An 18,433-nucleotide genomic window follows, 5' to 3' on the forward strand; every position below is an offset into this window, starting at 1 on the left:
TCCACTCCACTCCACCACACTCCACTCCATTTCACTCCTCTGCCCTCCAATCCACTCCATTCCATTCCATTCCATTCCATTCCATTCCACTCCACCACATTCCACTCCATTCTCCTCCATTCCACTCCACTGCATTCCACTCCACTTCACTCCACTCCATTCCCTTCCACTCCACTCCACTCAACTCCACTCCACTCCATTCAATTCCACTCCACTCCATTCCACTCCATTCTATTCCATTGCACTCCACTCCATTCAACTCCACTTCACTTCACTCCATTCTACTCCATTCTATTCCATTCCACTCCACTTCATTCCATTCCAATCCACTCCATTCAATTCCACTCAATTCCACTGCACTCCACTCCATTCCACTCCACTGCATTCCATTCCACTCCGCTCCACTCCATTCCAAAACACTTCACTCCATTCCCTTCCCCTCCAATCCACTGCACTCCACTCCACTCCTCTCCATTCCACTCCATTCCCTACCATTCCACTCCACTCCATTCCACTCCACTTCACTCCACTCCCTTCCACTATATTCTATTCCGTTCCACTCCACTCCAATCCATTCCACTGCACTCCATTCCATTACACTTAATTCCACTATGCCCCACTCCATTACCCTCTACTCCTTTCCATTCCCCTCCACTCCATTCCATTTGTATCCACTCTATTCCATTCCATTCCAATCCATTCCATTCCACTCCACTCCACTCCACTCCATTCCACTCCTGTCCATTCCATTCCACTCCGCTACATTCCTTTCCACTCCACTCCATTCTATTCCACACCACTCTGTTCCATTCCATTACACTGCCTTCCACTCCAATCCATTTCACTGCTGTCCACTCCTTTCCACTCCACTCCATTCCATTCCACTCAACTCCACTCCATTAGACTGCACTCCACTCCACTCCATTCCACTTAACTCCATTCCATTCCACTCCAATCCATTCCACTCCAATCTACTCCACTCCATTCCAATCCACTCCTCTCCACTTCACTCCACTCTGTTCCATTCTGTTCCATTCTTTTCCATTCCACTATACGCCATTCCACTCCATTCTATTCCATTCCATTCCTCTCCACTCCATTCCAATCCAGTCCTTTCGATTCCACTCAATTCCACTGCACCCCACTCCATTCCACTCCACTCCATTCCATTCCACTCCAATCCATTCCATTCCAATAAATTTCACTACATTTTATTCAACTCCATTCCATTCCACTCCACTCCACTCCATTCCCTTCCATTCCATAGCATTCCACTCCACTCCATTACATTACACTCAACTCCATTCCATGCCCCTCCACTCCATTCCATTCCACTCCACTCCATTCCACTCCAATCCACTCTGTTCCACTCCGCTCCATTCCACTACAATCCATTCCATTCTACTCCACTCCATTCCATACAGCTCCATTCCACTGCACTCCACTCAACTCCATTCCACTCCATTCTATTCCATTCCACTCCATTCTATTCCATTCCACTCGTTTCCACTCCATTCCACTCCACTCCATTCCATTCCATTCCATCATATTCCATTCCACTCCACTCCACTTCCACTCCACTCCACTCCACTTCATTACAGTCCACTCTATTCCATTCCAATCCACTCCATTCCATTCTACTGCATTCCAATCCACTCCACTCCATTCCATTCCACTCCAATCCGTTCCACTCCACTCCATTCCACTCCGTTCCATTCCATTTCACTCCACTCCTTTCCAGTCCACTCTACTCCACTCCACTCAATTCCACTCCATTCCACACCATTCCTCTTGACCCCGTCCCATTCCACTCAACTTCCCTTTATTCTTCTCCACTCCATTCCACTCCACTCCTTTCCATTCCACTGCACTCCATGCCACTCCACTGCGTTATATTCTGCTCCACTGCTTTCCACTCCACACCACTCCACTCCAATCCACCCCACTCCATTCCACTCTTTTCCATACCATTCCACTCCACTCCATTCAATTCCACTCCACTCCATTTCATTCCACTCCACTCCAGTCGTTTCCACTTCATTGCATACCACTCCACTCCATTCCATTCCACTCTACTCCTTTCCATTCCATGCCACTCCATTCCTTTCCATTCCAATCCACTCCATTCCACTCCCCTCCATTCCTCTTCAGTACATTCCACTCCATTTTATTCCATTCCACTCCATTCCATTCCATTACTTTCTTTTGACAGGATCTCACTCTGTCACACATGATGGTGTGGAGTTATACAATCTCAGCTCACATTTCATTTCACCATTCCATTTCATTGCATTCCAATGCACTCCTCTCCACTCCACTCAATTCCACTCTACTCCACTCCAATCCATTCCATCCCGTACCTTTCCAGTCTTTCCCATTACACTCCTTTCTTTGACAAGATCTCCCTCTGTCACACAGGCTGAAGTGCAGTGGCACAATCTCAGCACAAATTTCTTCCTTCCATTCCATTCCATTTCGTTCCACTCCACTCAATTCCACTCAAGTCCACTCCACTCCACTCCATGACACTCCAGTCCTCTCCATTCCAATCCATTCAATTGCACTCCACTCCACTCCATTCCATTCCACTCCACTCCATTCCACTCCACTCCATTCCATTTCACTCCACTACATTCCACTCCACTCCTTTCCATTCCAATCCAATCCAATCCATTCCAATCCAATCTAATCCATTCCACTCCTCTCCACTCCATTCCACTAAATTCCATTCAACTCCACTCCACTCCATGCTATTCCATTCCACTCCATTCCACTTCATTCCATTCCATTCCAATGCATTCCATTCCAATCCACTCCATTTCATTCCACTCCTTTCCATTCTATACCACTCCATTCCATTCCACTCCACTCCATTCGACTCCACTACATTCCATTCCAATACACTCCACTCCACTCCAATGCATTCCATTTCACTGCATTCCATTCCATTCCTTTCTTTCGAGAGTATCTCACTCTGTCACCCAGCCTGGAGTGCAGTGGCACAATCTCATCTCACATTCCATTCCATTCCATTCCACTCCACTCCACTCTGCTCCATCCGCTGCATTCCATTCATTTCCATTCCATTTCATTCCACTGAATTCCACTTCGTTCCACTACAATCCATTCCATTCCTTTCCACTCGTTTCTTTCGACAGGATCTCCTTCTGTCACACAGGCTGTAGCTCTGTGGCAAAATCCCAATGCAGATTTCTCCATTTCGTTTCGGTCAATTCCATTCAATTCTTTTGCATTCCATTCTGTTCCTCTGCGTTCCACTCCACTCCACTCCACTCACTCCATTCCATAACATCCGATTCCATTTATCTACATTCAACTCCTCTCCACTCCACTGCACTCCACTCCACTCCATTCCACTCTATCCCATTACATTCTGCTCCATTCCACTGCATGCCACTCCGCCCCACTCCACTCCACTCCACTTCATTCCATTTCAGGCCATCCAATTCCATAGCATTCCATTCCTCTCCATTCCACTCCACTGCACTTCACTCCACTCCACTCCAGTCCACTCCGTTTCATTGCATTCCACTGCATTCCATTCCAAACCTTTCTTTCTAGACTATCTCACTCTGTCACCCAGCTTGGAGTGCAGTGGCACAATTAAAGCTCATATTTCATTATTCCACTCCATTCAGATCCTTTCCACTTCATTCCACTCCACTCCACTCCACTCTACTCCACTCCACTCCATTCCACTCACTCCACTCCATTCCACTCCACTCCACTCCACTCCATTCCACTCCACTCCACTACACTCTTTTCCACTCCATTCCATTCCTCACTACTCAATTCCATTACACTCAACTCCACTCCATGCCACTCCACTACATTCCATTCCACTCCACTCCATTTCATTCCATTCCACTCCATTCCATTCCACTCTTTTCCATTCCATTCCAGTCCACTCCACTCCACTCCGTCCCACTCCATTCCATTACACTCCACTCCACTTCATTCAATTTCACTCCCTCTTCTCCACTCCATTCCAATCCACTCCACTCTTTTCCATTGCATCGCATTCCATTAAATTCCCCTCCACTCCATTGCATTCCACTGCACTCCATTTCATTCCACTACACTCCACTCCACTCCATTCCACTCCATTCCATTCCATTACCTTCCAGTCCATTCCTTCTCACTCCTCTAAAGTCAATTCCACTCCACTCCTTTCCACTCCACCTTACTCCACTCCATTTCATTCCATGTCACTCCATTCCATTCCATGCCACTCCATTCCATTCCATTCCTTTCTTTTGACAGGATCTCTCTCTGTCACCCATCCTGGTGTGCAGTGGCACAATCTCAGCTCACATTTCATTTCACCATTCCATTCCATTCCATTTCATTCCACTGCACTCCTCTCTACTCCATTCAATTCCACTCCACTCCTCTCCAATCTGTTCCATTCCATTCCATTCCAATCTTTTCCATTCCACTCTTTTCTTTCTACAGGATCTCATTCTGTCACACAGGTGTAAGCGCGGTAGCACAATCTCAGCACACATTTCTTCTTTCAATTCGACTCCATTCCATTTCCTTCCACTTCACTCCACTCCATTCCACTCCACTACACTCCACTCCATTCCAGTCCACTCCAGTCCATTCCACTGAACTCCATTGCACTCCATTCCACTCCATTCCATTCCACTCCACTCCATTCCTTTCCACTCCACCACACAACAAACCATACCGTTCCATTCCATCCCATTACACTTCACTTCACTCTATTCCATTCCTTTCCACTCCGCTCCATTCCACTCCATTAAACTCCACTCCACTCTAATCCACTCCACTGTACTTCAATCCAGTCAATTCCATTCCATTCCATTCTATTAAATTCCTCTTCCCTCCATTCCATTCCATTCCACTCCACTGCATTCCACTCCATTCCACTTCACTCCATTCCCCTCTACTCCACTCCACTCCATTCCATTCCACTCCACTCTATTCCATTCCACTCCATTCGAATCCATTCCATTTTATTCCACTCCACTCATCTCCACTCCACTCCACTCCACTCCATTGCATTCCATTCCATTCCATTCCATTCCACTCCACTTCATTCCATTCCACTCCCCTACACCCCATTCCACTCCATTCCACTCTACTCCACTCCATTCCACTCCATTGTATTCCATTCCACTCTGCTCCATTCAATTCCACTCATTTCCAATCCACTACTCTCCATTCCACTCCACTCGATTACATTCCTCTCCACTCCATTCCATTCGACTACACTCCATTCCATTACAATCCACTGCACTCTTCTCCACTCCACTCCATTCCACTCCTCTCCATTCCATTCCATTCCACTCCATTCCATTCCACTCCACTCCACTCCATTCCACTCCACTCCATTCCATTCCTCACCAATCCATTCAATTCGTCTCCATTCCACTCAATTCCTCTGCACTCCATTCCATTCCACTCCACTCCATTTCAGTCCATTCCACTCCATTCCATTGCACTCCACTCCATTCCACTCCACTCCACTCCATTCCACTCCACTCTATTCCATTCCATGCCACTCCTTTGCACTCCACTCTACTCCACTCCACTCCACTCTATTCCATTCCATTCCATACCATTTCACTCCACTCAATTCCATTCCACTCAACTCCACTCCATTCCTCAACACTCCATTACACTCCATTCCATTGCATTGCACTCCACCCTCTCCAGTCCAATCCACTCCACTACATACCGCTCCAGTCCAATGCACTCCACTCCACTTAACTCCATTCCATTCCACTCCACTACATTCCAGTCCACTCCACTCCATTCCATTCCATTGCAGTCCACTCCACTCCACTCCATTCCACTCCACTCCATTCCACTCCACTCCATTCCATTTCATTCCATTCCTCTCCACTCCAATCTACTACATTCTAATCCATTCTATTCCACTCTTTTCCTTTCCACTCCACTCCACTCCATGGCACTCCGCTCCACTCCATTCCACTCCACTCCACTCCACTCCACTCAATTCCATTCCACTCTACTCCATTGCATTCCTTTCCATTCCACTCAACTCCATTTCATTCCACTCCATTCCATTCCATTGCACTCCACTCCTCTCCACTCCACTACATGCCATTCTTGTCCAATGCACTCCGCTCGGCGTAACTCCATTCCATTCCACTCCACAGCATTCCAATCCACTCCTCTTCATTCCATTCCATTCCACTACACTCGACTCCATTCTACTCCACTCCATTCCATTCCGTTCCATTCCACTGCACTGCAGTCCATTCCATTCCACTCCACTCCATTCCATGCAACTCCACTTCTTTGCACGCCACTGCACTCCAGTCCACTCCATTTCAATCCATTCCACTCCATTCCATCCCATTCCTTTCTTTAGACGTGGTCTCACTGTGTCACCCATGCTGGTGTGCACTGGCACAATCTCAGTTCACATTCCATTTCACCATACCATTCCATTCCATTCCGTTGCACTGCACTCCACTCCAATCCACTGAATTCCATTCCACCCAAATCCATTCCATGCCATTCCATTCCAAATCCCTTCCATTCCACTCCATTCTTTCTACATCATCTCCCTCTGTCACACAGGCTGTAGAGCAGTGGCACAATATCAGCAAACATTTCTTCATTCCATTGCATTCCATTACATTCCATTCAATTCAACTTCACTCCTCTACACTCCACTCCACTCACTTCCGCTTCACTCCATTTAATTCCACTCCATTTCATTCTAGTCCACTCCACTGCACTCCGTTCCATTTCACTATGCTCCATTCCATTCCACTCCACTCCACTCCTTTGCATAAAGCTCCATTCCATTCCATTCCACTCCACTTCATTCCATTCCTTTCCACTGCCCTCCATTCCATTCCCTCCACTGCACTCCATTCCATTCCCTCCACTGCACTCCATTCCATTCCATTCCAGTCCATTCCAATCCATTCCATTCCAGTCCACTCCATTCCATTCCACTCCATTCCACTCCATTCCATTCCATTCCACTCCACTCCAGCCCACTCCACTCCATTCTACTTCAGTCCAATCCACTCCACTCCACTTCACTCCATTCCATTCCACTCCCCTGCATTTCACTCCACTCCACTCCATTCCATTCCACTACACTCCATTCCATTCCCCTCTGCTCAATTCCATTCCCCTCCACTCCACTCAATTCCATTCCATTCCAATCCACTCCAATCCATTCCAGTCTTTTCCATTTCACTCCATTCCATTCCAATCCAGTCGGCTCCATTCCATTCTACTCTACTCCCTTCCTTCCCACTCCACTCCACTCCTCTCCACTCCACTCCAATCCTTTCCATTCCATTCCACCCCATTCCATTCCATTCCTTTCTTTGCACAGGATCTCATTCTGGCACAAAGGCAGCAGTGCAGTGGCACAAAGGCAGCAGTGCAGTGGCACAATCTCATCCCACATTTCTTTTCACCATTCCATTGCAATCCTTTCCATCCCATTCCATTCCATTCTATTTCACTCCACTCCATTCCATTCCACTCCATTCCATTCCGTTCCAATCCATTGAATTCCATTCCACTCCATTCCATTTCATTCCTCTCCACTCCATTACTTTCCACTCCATTCCATTCTACTGCACGCCTTTCCATTCCAGTCCACTCCACTCCATTCCACTCTACTCCACTCAATTCCATTCCACTCCACTCCATTCCATTCCATTCCATTCCACTCCACACCATTCCACTCCATTCCATTCCACTCCACTCCATTCCACTCCACTCCCCTCCATTTCATTCAACTCCACTTCACTCCACTCCATTCTACACCTTTCCATTCCACTCCACTCCAGTCCATTTCATTCCACTGCAGTCCAAACCATGCAACTCCACTCCTTTGCACTCCACTCCACTCCTTTCCATTTCAGTCCATTCCACTCCATTGCGTTCCATTCCTTTCTTTGGAAAGGATCTCACTCTGTAACCAATCCTGGTGTGCAGTGGCAAAATCTCAGCTTACATTTCATTTCACCATTCCATTCCATTCCATTCTATTCGATTCCATTCCACTGCAAACCACTCCACTCAATTCCAATCCACTCCACACTCATCCATTCCATGCCATTCCATTTTAATCCCTTCCATTCGACTCCTTTCTTTCTTTTTTTTTTCTTTTATTATTATTATTATTATTATTATTATTATACTTTAGGTTTTATGGTACATGTGCACAATGTGCAGGTAAGTTACATATGTATACATGTGCCATGCTGGTGCGCTGCACCCACCAACTCGTCATCTAGCATTAGGTATATCTCCCAATGCTATCCCTCCCCCCTCCCCCCACACCACAACAGTCCCCAGAGTGTGATGTTCCCCTTCCTGTGTCCATGTGTTCTCATTGTTCAATTCCCACCTATGAGTGAGAATATGCGGTGTTTGGTTTTTTGTTCTTGCGATAGTTTACTGAGAATGATGATTTCCAATTTCATCCATGTCCCTACAAAGGACGTGAACTCATCATTTTTTATGGCTGCATAGTATTCCATGGTGTATATGTGCCACATTTTCTTAATCCAGTCTATCATTGTTGGACATTTGGGTTGGTTCCAAGTCTTTGCTATTGTGAATAATGCCGCAATAAACATACGTGTGCATGTGTCTTTATAGCAGCATGATTTATAGTCCTTTGGGTATATACCCAGTAATGGGATGGCTGGGTCGAACGGAATTTCTAGTTCTAGATCCCTGAGGAATCACCACACTGACTTCCACAAGGGTTGAACAAGTTTACAGTCCCACCAACAGTGTAAAAGTGTTCCTATTTCTCCACATCCTCTACAGCATCTGTTGTTTCCTGACTTTTTAATGATTGCCATTCTAACTGGTGTGAGATGGTATCTCATTGTGGTTTTGATTTGCATTTCTCTGATGGCCAGTGATGGTGAGCATTTTTTCATGTGTTTTTTGGCTGCATAAATGTCTTCTTTTGAGAAGTGTCTGTTCATGTCCTTTGCCCACTTTTTGATGGGGTTGTTTGTTTTTTTCTTGTAAATTTGTTGGAGTTCATTGTAGATTCTGGATATTGGCCCTTTGTCAGATGAGTAGGTTGCGAAAATTTTCTCCCATTTTGTAGGTTGCCTGTTCACTCTGATGGTAGTTTCTTTTGCTGTGCAGAAGCTCTTTAGTTTAATTAGATCCCATTTGTCAATTTTGGCTTTTGTTGCCATTGCTTTTGGTGTTTCAGACATGAAGTCCTTGCCCATGCCTATGTCCTGAATGGTAATGCCTAGGTTTTCTTCTAGGGTTTTTATGGTTTTAGGTCTAACATTTAAGTCTTTAATCCATCTTGAATTGATTTTTGTATAAGGTGTAAGGAAGGGATCCAGTTTCAGCTTTCTACATATGGCTAGCCAGTTTTCCCAGCACCATTTATTAAATAGGGAATCCTTTCCCCATTTCTTGTTTTTGTCAGGTTTGTCAAAGATCAGATACTTGTAGATATGTGGCATTATTTCTGACGGCTCTGTTCTGTTCCATTGATCTATATCTCTGTTTTGGTACCAGTACCATGCTGTTTTGGTTACTGTAGCCTTGTAGTATAGTTTGAAGCCAGGTAGTGTGATGCCTCCAGCTTTGTTCTTTTGGCTTAGGATTGACTTGGCGATGCGGGCTCTTTTTTGGTTCCATATGAACTTTAAAGTAGTTTTTTCCAATTCTGTGAAGAAAGTCATTGGTAGCTTGATGGGGATGGCATTGAATCTGTAAATTACCTTGGGAAGGATGGCCATTTTCATGATATTGATTCTTCCTACCCATGAGCATGGAATATTCTTCCATTTGTTTGTATCCTCTTTTATTTCCTTGAGCAGTGGTTTGTAGTTCTCCTTGAAGAAAGGGTATCAGCCCTGGAAGATGAAATGAATGAAATGAAGCGAGAAGGGAAGTTTAGAGAAAAAAGAATAAAAAGAAACGAGCAAAGCCTCCAAGAAATGTGGGACTATGTGAAAAGACCAAATCTACGTCTGATTGGTGTACCTGAAAGTGACGGGGAGAATGGAAACAAGTTGGAAAACACTCTGCAGGATATTATCCAGGAGAACTTCCACAATCTAGCAAGGCAGGCCAACATTCAGATTCAGGAAATACAGAGAACGCCACAAAGATACTCCTCGAGAAGAGCAACTCCAAGACACATCATTGTCAGATTCACCAAAGTTGAAATGAAGGAAAAAATGTTAAGGGCAGCCAGAGAGAAAGCTCGGGTTACCATCAAAGGGAAGCCCATCAGACTAACAGCGGATCTCTCGGCAGAAACCCTACAAGCCAGAAGAGAGTGGGGGCCAATATTCAACATTCTTAAAGAAAAGAATTTTCAACCCAGAATTTCATATCCTGCCAAACTAAGCTTCATAAGTGAAGGAGAAATAAAATACTTTACAGACAAGCAAATGCTGAGAGATTTTGTCACCACCAGGCCTGCCCTAAAAGAGCTTCTGAAGGAAGCGCTAAACATGGAAAGGCACAACCGGTACCAGCCACTGCAAAATCATACCGAAATGTAAAGACCATCGAGACTAGGAAGAGACTGCATCAACTAACGAGCAAAATATCCAGCTAACATCATAATGACAGGATCAAATTCACACATAACAATATTAACTTTAAATGTAAATGGACTAAATGCTCCAATTAAAAGACACAGACTGGCAAACTGGATAAAGACTCAAGACTCATCAGTGTGCTGTATTCAGGAAACCCATCTCACGTGCAGAGACACACATAGGCTCAAAATAAAAGGATGGAGGAAGATCTACCAAGCAAACGGAAAACAAAAAAAGGCAGGGGTTGCAATCCTAGTCTCTGATAAAACAGACTTTAAACCAACAAAGATCAAAAGAGACAAAGAAGGCCATTACATAATGGTAAAGGGATTAATTCAACAAGAAGAGCTAACTATCCTAAATATATATGCACCCAATACAGTAGCACCCAAATTCATAAAGCAAGTCCTGAGTGACCTACAAAGAGACTTAGACTCCCACACATTAATAATGGGAGACTTTAACACCCCACTATCAACATTAGACAGATCAACGAGACAGAAAGTCAACAAGGATACCCAGGAATTGAACTCAGCTCTGCACCAAGCGGACCTAATAGACATCTACAGAACTCTCCACCCCAAATCAACAGAATATACATTTTTTTCAGCACCACACCACACCTATTCCAAAATTGACCATATACTTGGAAGTAAAGCTCTCCTCAATAAATGTAAAAGAACAGAAATTGTAACAAACTGTCTCTCAGATCACAGTGCAATCAAGCTAGAACTCAGGATTAAGAATCTCACTCAAAACTGCTCAACTACGTGGAAACTGAACAACCTGCTCCTGAATGACTACTGGGTACATAACGAAATGAAGGCAGAAATAAAGATGTTCTTTGAAACCAATGAGAACCAAGACACAACATACCAGAATCTCTGGGATGCATTCAAAGCAGTGTGTAGAGGGAAATTTATAGCACTAAATGCCCACAAAAGAAAGCAGGAAAGATCCAAAATTGACACCCTAACATCACAATTAAAAGAACTAGAAAAGCTAGAGCAAACACATTCAAAAGCTAGCAGAAGGCAAGAAATAACTAAAATCAGAGCAGAACTGAAGGAAATAGAGACACAAAAAACCCTTCAAAAAATAAATGAATCCAGGAGCTGGTTTTTTGAAAGGATCAACAAAATTGATAGACCGCTAGCAAGATTAATAAAGAAAAAAAGAGAGAAGAATCAAATAGATGCAATAAAAAATGATAAAGGGGATATCACCACCGATCCCACAGAAATACAAACTACCATCAGAGAATATTACAAACACCTCTATGCAAATAAACTAGAAAATCTAGAAGAAATGGATAAATTCCTCAACACATACACCCTCCCAAGACTAAACCAGGAAGAAGTTGAATCTCTGAATAGACCAATAACAGGAGCTGAAATTGTGGCAATAATCAATAGCTTACCAACCAAAAAAAGTCCAGGTCCAGATGGATTCACAGCCGAATTCTACCAGAGGTACAAGGAGGAGCTGGTACCATTCCTTCTGAAACTATTCCAATCAATAGAAAAAGAGGGAATCCTCCCTAACTCATTTTATGAGGCCAGCATCATCCTGATACCAAAGCCTGGCAGAGACACAACAAAAAAAGAGAATTTTAGACCAATATCCTTGATGAACATTGATGCAAAAATCCTCAATAAAATACTTGCAAACAGAATCCAGCAGCACATCAAAAAGCTTATCCACCATGATCGAGTGGGCTTCATCCCTGGGATGCAAGGCTGGTTCAATATACACAAATCAATAAATGTAATCCAGCATATAAACAGAACGAAAGACAAAAACCACATGATTATCTCAATAGATGCAGAAAAGGCCTTTGACAAAATTCAACAACCCTTCATGCTAAAAACTCTCAATAAATTAGGAATTGATGGGACGTATCTCAAAATAATAAGAGCTATTTATGACAAACCCACAGCCAATATCATACTGAATGGGCAAAAACTGGAAGCATTCCCTTTGAAAACTGGCAGAAGACAGGGATGCCCTCTCTCACCACTTCTGTTCAACATAGTGTTGGAAGTTCTGGCCAGGGCAATTAGGCAGGAGAAGGAAATCAAGGGTATTCAATTAGGAAAAGAGGAAGTCAAATTGTCCCTGTTTGCAGATGACATGATAGTATATCTAGAAAACCCCATTGTCTCAGCCCAAAATCTCCTTAAGCTGATAAGCAACTTCAGCCAAGTCTCAGGATACAAAATCAATGTGCAAAAATCACAAGCATTCTTATACATCAATAACAGACAAACAGAGAGCCAAATCATGAGTGACCTCCCATTCACAATTGCTTCAAAGAGAATAAAATACCTAGGAATCCAACTTACAAGGGATGTGAACGACTCCTTTCTTTCAACAGGATCTTCCTCTGTCACAAAGGCTGAAAAGCAGTGTCAAAATGGAAGCACACATTTCTTCATTCCATTCCATTCCATTCCGTTCCATTCCATTCCATTCTAATCCACTACACTCCACCCAACTCCACACCATTCCATTCCACTCGACTCCATTACACTCCACTTCACTTCATTCCATTTCATTCCATTCCACTCCACTCCACTACATTTCATTCCACTCCACTCCTTTCCATTCCACTCCACTCCGTTCAATTCCACTCCACTCCACTCCATTCAATTCCTTTCAACTCCACTGCATTCCATTCCACTCCACTCCACTCCACTCCATTCCCTTCCACTCCACTCCGTTCCATTCCACTCCACTCCACTCCATTCCATTCCTTTTCACTCCACTGCATTCCATTGCACTCCACTCCTCTCCATTCGATTCCATTCCATTCCATTCCACTCCATTCCATTCCACTAAACTGCATTCCATTCCACTCCACTCCACTCCTTTCCATAAAGCCCCATTCCATTCCGTTACAATCCACTCCATTCCATTCCCTTCCATTGCATTCCTTTCCATTCCCTCCACTCCATTCCATTCCATTCCATTGCAGTCTATTCCACTCCATTCCATTCCACTCCACTCCATTACATTCCACTCCATTCCACTCCTTTCCATTCCATTCCACTCCACTCCAGCGCACTCCACTCCATTCCACTTCAGTACACTCCACTCCACTCCACTCCATTACATTGCACTCCACTGCATTTCACTCCACTCCATTGCATTACATTCCACTAAACTCCATTCCATTCCACTCCACTCAATTCCATTCCACTCCACTCCATTCCATTCAACTCCACTCCACTCCATTCCATTCCATACCAATCCATTCCACTCCTTTCCATTCTACTCCACCCCTTCCACTCCACTCCATTCCATTCCATTCCACTCCACTCCACTCGACTCCATTCCACTCAACTTCATTCCTCTCCATTCCATTAAACTCCATTCTATTCCACTCCACTCAACTCCACTCCACTCCAATCCACTCCACTCCTTTTCAATCCACTTCATTCCACTTCACTCCACTCCATTCCAATCCACTCCACTCCGCTCAATTCCATTCCACTCCTCTCCATTCCATTCCATTCCATTCCATTCCACTCCATTCCATTCCATTCCATTCCACTCCTCGCCATTTCATTCCACTCCACTAAATTTCACTCCTTTCCATTCCAATCTGCTCCATTCTATTCCACTCCACTCCATTCCATTCCACTCCACTACACTCCATTCCACTCCACTCCATTCCACTGCACCACAATCCACTCCACTCCACTCCATTCCAATCCATTCCACTCCACTCCATTTCATTCCATTCCACTCCATTCCATTACATTCCTTTCTTTCCACAGGGCCTCAGTCTCTCACAAAGGCTGGAGTGCAGTGGCACAGTCTCAGCCCACATTTGTACTCACCATTCTATTGCAATCCATTCCATCCCATTCCATTCCATTCTATTTCTCTCCACTCCATTCCCTTCAAGTTCATTCCATTCCACTCCATTGAATTCCACTCCACTCCATTCCATTCCACTCCACTCCACTCCATTCCATTCCATTCCAGTCTATTCCACTCCATTCCATTCCACTGCACTCCATTCGATTCCATTCCTTTCCACTCCAGTCCAATCCACTCCACTTCACTCCTTTCCATTCCACTCAATGGCATTCCAATCCATTCCACTCTACTCCATTCCATTCCACTCCACTCCACTCCATTCCATGCCATTCCACTCCTCTCCTCTCCATTCCATTCCATTCCTGTCCAGTCCATTCCACTCCATTCCAATCCACTGCAATCCATTGGATTCCACTCCATTCCACTCCAGTCCAATCCACTCCACTCCACTTCACTCATTTCCATTCCACTCCATGGCATTCCAATCCATTCCACTCCACTCCATTCCATTCCACTCCACTCCACTCCATTCCATTTCAATCCAATCCATTCCACTCCATTCCCTTCCACTCCACTCCATTCCATTCCACTCCTTTCCACTCCATTCCTTTCCATTCCACTCCAGTCCTATCTATTCCTTTCCACTCCATTCCATTCCATTCAACTCAACTCCACTCCACTCCACTCCTCTCCAATCCTTTCCAGTCCACTCCATTCCACTGCACTCCACTCCACACAATTCCGTTCGTCTCCAATGCATTCCATTCCATTCCATTCCGTTCCACTCCTCTCCATTTCATTCCACTACACTCCATTCCGCTCCATTACGTTCCAACCCACTCCATTCCCTTCCACTTCGCTCCATTCCATTCCACTCCACTACACTCCTTTCCATTCCAATACATTCCACTCCACTCCTCTTCACTCCAGTCCACTCCACTCCACTTCATTCCACTGCACTCCACTCCAGTCCACTCCACTCCATTCCTTTCCATTCCACTGCATTACATTACATTCCTCTCTTTCCACAAGATCTCACTCTGTCAGAATTTCGGAGGTGCAGTGGCACAATCTCAGCCCACATTTCTTTTCCCCATTCCGTTGCATTCCATTCCATCCCATTCCATTACATTCTATTTCACTCCACTCCACTCCACTCCATTTCATTCCACTCCTTTCCAGTCCAAATCGACTCCATTCCACTCCACTCCACTCCACTCCATTCCATTCCATTCTATTCCATTCCACACCGTTGCATTACATTCCTTTCTCTCGACAGGTTGTCACTGTGAAACTCAGGCTGGAGTGCAGTGGTCCAATTTCAGGTCACATTACATGTCAACTTTTCATTGCATTGCATTCTGTTCCATTGCATTCCATTGCATTCCATTCCATTCCATGCCATTACTTTCCATTCCAATCCATTCCATTCCATTCCTCTCCGTTTCACTCCACTCCACTTCACTCCACTACGTTCCATTAAGTTCAATTCTATTCCACTCCAGTCCACTTCTCTCCTCTCCACTGCACTCAACTCCACTCCATTCCACTCCATCCCATTCCATTCCACTCCATTCCACTGCACTCGACTCCACCCCACTCCACTCCAATTCACTCGATTCCATTCCTTCCCATTCCATTCCTCTCTATTCCACTCCACTCCACTTCACTCCACTCCACTCCAATCCACTCCATTCTATTCCATTCCATTCCTTTCTTTCGAGAGTATCTCACTCTGTCATCAAGACTGTAGCGCAGTGGCACAATCTCAGTTCACATTCCATTCCGTTCCATTCTGTACCGTTCCGTTCCATTCCATTCCGCTTCTCTCTAATCTGCTCCATTAAATTCCAATCCATTCCATCCCATTCCAATCCATTCCGTTCCATTCCACTCGATTCCACTCTCATCCCCTCTAATACATTCCATTCCATTCCATTCCATTTCATTCCCTTCCACTCCTTTCTTTCAAGAGGTCACCCTCTGTCATAGAAGCTGTAGAGCCGTGGCACAATCAGCACATGATTCTTCATTCCGTTCCATTATGTTGCATTCTATTCCATTCCGTTCCGTACCATTCCACTCCACTCCACTACATTCCATTACATCTGATTCCATTCTTCTCTATTCCACTCCTCTCCACTCCACTGTACTCTACTTCCTTTCTATCCCCTTCCATTCCACTCCATTCTTCCGCACTCCACTCCAACCCACTCCACTCCACTTCATTCCACTCCATTCCATCCCTCTGCTTTCCACTCCACCCCACTTCACTCCACTCCAGTCCAGTCCACTCCATTCCATTCCATTCCATTCCACAGAATTTCATTCCATTCCTTACATTCGAGAATATCTCACTCTTTAGCCCAGTCTGGAGTTCAGTGGCACAGGCTCAGCTCACATTTCGTTATTCCATTCAATTCAATTCCATTCCATTCCTTTTCAATCCATTCCATTGCATTCCATTGCATTGCATTCCATTCCATTCCATTCCAATCCATTGCATTCCATTCCACTCCTTTCCATTACATTCCACTCCATTCCACTTCATTCCAATCCACTCCACTCCTTTCCACTCCACTCCATTCCTCTCCACTCCACTCCAATGCACTCCACTCCTTTCCACTCCGCTCTACTCCATTCCACTCCACTCCACTCCTTTCCACTCCACTCCACTCTATTCCACTCCACTTCATTCCACTCCACTCCATTCCATTAAACTCCATTCCACTCCATTCCATTCCACTCCACTCCATTCCATTTCATTCCACTCCACTCCAACCCATTCCATTGCACTGCATTCCATTCCATTTCATTCTTCTCCATTCCATTCCCCTCCACTCCACTCCATTCCATTCCAGTCCATTTCATTCCATTCCATTCCACTCCACTCCATTCCATTCCTTTCCACTCCACTCCATTCCATTCCACTCCACTACACTCCATTCCATTCCATTCCATTCCACTCCACTCCATTCCATTCCACTCCTCTCCACTCCATTCAATTCCATTCCAGTCCATTCCACTCCATTCCATTCCACTGCACTCTATTTGATTCCACTCCATTCCACTCTGGTCCAATCCACTCCAGTCCACTTCACTCCATTCCATTCCTCTCCACGGCATTCAAATCCACTCCACTCCTTTCCATTCCACTCCACTCCATTCCATTCCATTCCATTCCATTCCATTCCACTCCACTCCATTCCATTTCAATCCAATCCATTCCACTCCATTCCCTTCCACTACACTCCATTTCATTCTGCTTCTTTCCACTGCATTCCATTCCATTCCATTCCACTCCACTCCACTCCATTCCATTCCACTCCATTCCATTCCACTCCACTCCACTCCACTCAAATCCACTCCTCTCCAATGCTTTCCAGTCCACTGCATTCCACTGCACTCCACTACATGACACTCCACTCCACTCCACTCAATTCCATTCCCTTCCACTGCATTCCATTCTGTTCCATTCCATTTCACTTCTCTCCATTTCATTCCACTCTACTCCATTCCATTCCATTCCATTCCAATACGCTCCATTCCCTTCCACTCCACTCCATTCCATTCCCCTCCATTCCACTACTTTCCATTCCAATACATTCCACTCCACTCCACTCCACTCCGTTCCACTGCACTCCACTCCATTACACTCCACTCCATTCCGTTCCATTCCACTCCATTCCATTCCATTCCTTTCTTTCCACAGGATCTCACTCTGTCACACATTTTGGGGTGCAGTGGCACAATCTCAGCCCACATTTCTTTTCCCCATTCCATTGCATTCCGTTCCATCCCATTCCATTCCATTCTATTTCACTCCCCTCCATTCCACTCCATTCTATTCCACTCCATTCCAATCGATTCGACTCCATTCCACTCCACTCTTCTCCACTCCACTCCACTCCACTCCATTCCATTCCATTCTACTCCATTTCACTCCATTCCATTCCATTTCTTTCTTTCGATAGGTTATCACTATGAAACTCAGGCTGGAGTGTAGTGGCCCAATT

This window comes from Pongo pygmaeus, chromosome 22 (assembly GCF_028885625.2).
Source record: "Pongo pygmaeus isolate AG05252 chromosome 22, NHGRI_mPonPyg2-v2.0_pri, whole genome shotgun sequence".
Lineage (NCBI taxonomy): Eukaryota > Metazoa > Chordata > Mammalia > Primates > Hominidae > Pongo > Pongo pygmaeus.